The 3,648-nt window shown below is 37.9% G+C and overlaps 1 long non-coding RNA gene across 1 annotated transcript in view; it reads left to right on the forward strand.

Moving 5' to 3' along the window:
• Nucleotides 1-1,492: 1,492 nt before the first annotated feature.
• Nucleotides 1,493-3,648, forward strand: part of LOC106874690 (uncharacterized) — a 25,529-nt gene continuing 23,373 nt past the window's right edge. Inside the window, exon 1 of the long non-coding RNA XR_001410034.2 lies at nt 1,493-2,225. This is a non-coding gene — a long non-coding RNA (uncharacterized LOC106874690). The remainder of the gene's footprint in view (nt 2,226-3,648) is intronic.

Here is a 3,648-nt window from a genome sequence, read left to right on the forward strand (position 1 = left end):
AAAAGTACAGCTCTCAAAATTACTGCAGAGCTTAACGACCACCTCGAGAACCCAGTTTCCACAAAAACTGTTTGCTGGGAGCTGCACAAAGCCGGATTTCACGGAAGGGCTGCAATCAGAAAACCACTTCTCTAAAAAACAAACGTTGCAATGCATTTAAAGTGGAATAAAAACCTACAGAATTGGTCCCTAGAGCAGTGGAAGAATGCTATTTTCTCAGACGAGTCATCCTTTACGTTATTTCTGACCACCGGTTGAGTATACGTGTGGAAACAGCCAAAAGAAGCATTTGACCCAGACTGCCTTCTTCCAACCGTTAAACATGGAGGATGGAGGGCTATATCTTGGAAATCCACCAGCCCAATGGATTCCCTTCATGGCAGAATTAATAGTCAAGCCTATTTAAGCATTTTATCTGATCAAATTCATTCTGTGGTTGCAGAACTGTTTCTGGAGGGAAACGCAATCTTTCAGAATGATAATGCACCAATTCACACAGCTAAAGTTGTTACTGAATGGCACGAGGAACATTCTAGTAAAGTTGAACATCTTATCTGGCCACCACAGTCCCCAGATCTCAATATTATTGAACATTTATGATGCATTTTAGAAAAACAATTAAAGAGTCAATATCCTCCACCATCATCACTACAAGAACTGGAGAGTGTTTTAGCTGAAGAATGGACAAAAATTCCTCTGGAAACAATTCAAACTTTGTACGAGTCCATACCTCGTAGAATTTAAGCTGTAATTACTGCCAAAGGCAGTCCTACCTCATATTAAAATTAATTTGTTTGAAATTTTAAGGTGTTTCCATTATTTTGTCTAAACCCTTGTATATATATATATATGTGTGTGTGTGTGTGTGTATTATGTATGTATGTATGTATGTATATATATTTATGTATGTGTGTGTGGCCGTACTCTCACCATCGCTTGAAAACCGATGTTTCTGTGTTTACATTCCCGTAACTTGACCGTTTGGCAAAAGACACTGATAGAATAAGTACTAGGCTTACAAAGAATAAATCCTAGGGTCGATTTTTTCGACTAAAATCGGTGCTCCAGCATCGCCGCAGTCCCATGACCGAAACAATTAAAGCAATAAAAAAAACTATGCCATTTTAATCCCGAGCAGCGTCGGGTATCTCTACTAGTGTGTGTGTGTGTGTATATATATATATATATATTTTATTATATGTATTTATTTTCTCTAAGTTAATAATTAACTCGGACAAAATAAATTAGTTAATAGATACCAGAGTAGCAAAGATCACAAAATGACTGTGGTGTAACTCCTGTTTATGAGGTAGAAACTCTCTGTTATTTTGGGTACTTGAGTATATATATAAATTTAGTAAATGGAGTGAAACGCATATGTTAAATGAATTCTTTTATTTCCATTTAACATATTGTTATTTTCATTTAACATTTGCGTTTTACTCCATTTACTAAATTTATATATATATATATATATATATAACGGTTTCCTTAATATATATATATATATATATTAAGGAGGACACCGTTCTCTAGCTCATGTCATGCTACTGGATGTACTGCGTGAGAGGCCAGAACACATAAGTCTAACGTGGTCTACTCCACGTTAGACTTATGGTAGGACGAGGTCACTATTGAATTTTGATGTTTTCTTCCTGGATAGGAATAAGTTCGGCGGTTTAAAAATAAATGTGACCGGAAGTGATGACAGTGACATCCCATAATGTCATGTAAACAATCCACAGTTCTTCGACGGGTGCCATTGCCATCACGCACCATTTTCTGCCGGCTCTTTCTGTACACCTCAATAACCATTACCAGTTATCACATTGCCCACATGTAACCGTGGCAGCTAACATACGTCGACGTGAAATGGTCCTTCAGGTCTTCGTTGCCAAATACAGTACATAAGACTACCTCAGCTGTTATTTCTGTAATATTTGAGATATTGCTCGAAGGTACGACTACACACAAAGGCGGCAGAATGGAATGTAAAGAAAATTAAGGGGTTTTATTAGGTCTCTTTTTGAACTTATCGACTCCCACAGTCGTCACATCCAACCATTTCGCTGTCATTTTTAACTTCCCCACTAAACTGTCAACCAATTTCTGTGCAGCAGATGTGTCGCCGATATATGAAGATGAAGTCTTTCTGTGACCGACTCCTTTGACCCTTTTGGAACTCGAACCAAGTTGAGATTGTTACTGTCAGTAAATCCTTCCAGGTAAAAATACTCATTTTCTCAATAGAATTATTTTTTAAAATAAGGTTTCTTGAAGAAGATATGCATTACTGTTCGTTTCTATAATTGCTTAGAAGGAGGCGACAAAAGCTGGCAGAATCTTGAGATCATCGGTTAAAATGCTTTGCGGCAGAGTTGTTAGAGTTGTTTTATTTTCTGAGTTCAAAATCTACTGAGGACATATTTACCTTTTATCACTCCCCTATCAATGAAATAATATCGACTACTCCTCTCCTTAAAATTGCTGGCCTTGTGCCGCAGTCGGAAACCATTATTGTTGCTTAGGTCCAAGTCGCCCCTATTCAAGTCGTTCTACGACCAAAGACGTTCCCGCTGTAACCCTACCATATTTTATTCAAACAGTAAACTTAAGACTACATTAGTCAATATATATATATATATATATATATATATATATATATATATATTGTATTTCTTAAGATGGTAGAGAATGACCTGAGTGAGATTTGGCTGCTACTTTTAGCAAGTAATGAAACCCAGAATCCCGTCCCTAGATTCATCTGGGACTATCGACAGGAAGAGGTCCAGCTTTGATTTAAAAACCTCTACATCTACTTTGTGCAGGTTCCTCAGGCTCTTTGGGAGAGTATTAAAAAGCTGTGGGCCCCTGAAACCCAAACTGTTGCAGTAACTGGTCCTGAAGCGCGATGGCATTGCTGGGATCTTTGGCACTATGCAGTGTCGTCCCGTTCTGGCATTGGTGTAGCTTTCTGTGTTTCTATTGTTTGTGGCCGCCATTTTTATGAATTAACCGATTGTTTGTTGGGTTAGAGAGAGTCCATCCAACACCACCAACGTTACACCTGTCAAATAATCTAAAGTGCCTAAACACATCATACATATGTTCCAACTTCCCTCTAACTACATGGTCCAGTTCTTCCTCCCTTGAACGTCAGCTTTTCTGGAATTCTCCTTGTTCATGTCATTCCTGCAGATGTTGGCTTATAACTGTTGGCACTTTTTGGTTATCTCACCCCCATTAAAAAGTTGGGTTAATGTGACAAGAGATTGGATTAAAAGAGTTAGATCCTTTTTGATTCAATACTTCAACACATTGGGGACGTTTGGCCCCCTCAATAGGAATCGTATGATTTGTTATAAAGATGTTATCAGATTCAATACGATGTTTAATTTTTTCAGTTTTCGTGTTTATTAATTTTAGTTAATGTTTACATCTTGACCCGGAAATGACCCCCCCCCCCATACTGGAATGGGTGTAAAAAAATGTGTAGGAAACGAATATGGAAAAAAAAAATGCGCGCAAAGCAACGGGAGGGTGGGGAGAGGACCTTGGAAAATTCATTAGGTCCGAGCTTTTCCCCCATAACTTTTAGGAAAATGGTTTTTTCTCAATGAAATTTTCTAGAAATACTTTTCAAACGGC

Source organism: Octopus bimaculoides, chromosome 3 (genome assembly GCF_001194135.2).
Source record: "Octopus bimaculoides isolate UCB-OBI-ISO-001 chromosome 3, ASM119413v2, whole genome shotgun sequence".
NCBI classification, from domain to species: Eukaryota; Metazoa; Mollusca; class Cephalopoda; order Octopoda; family Octopodidae; genus Octopus; species Octopus bimaculoides.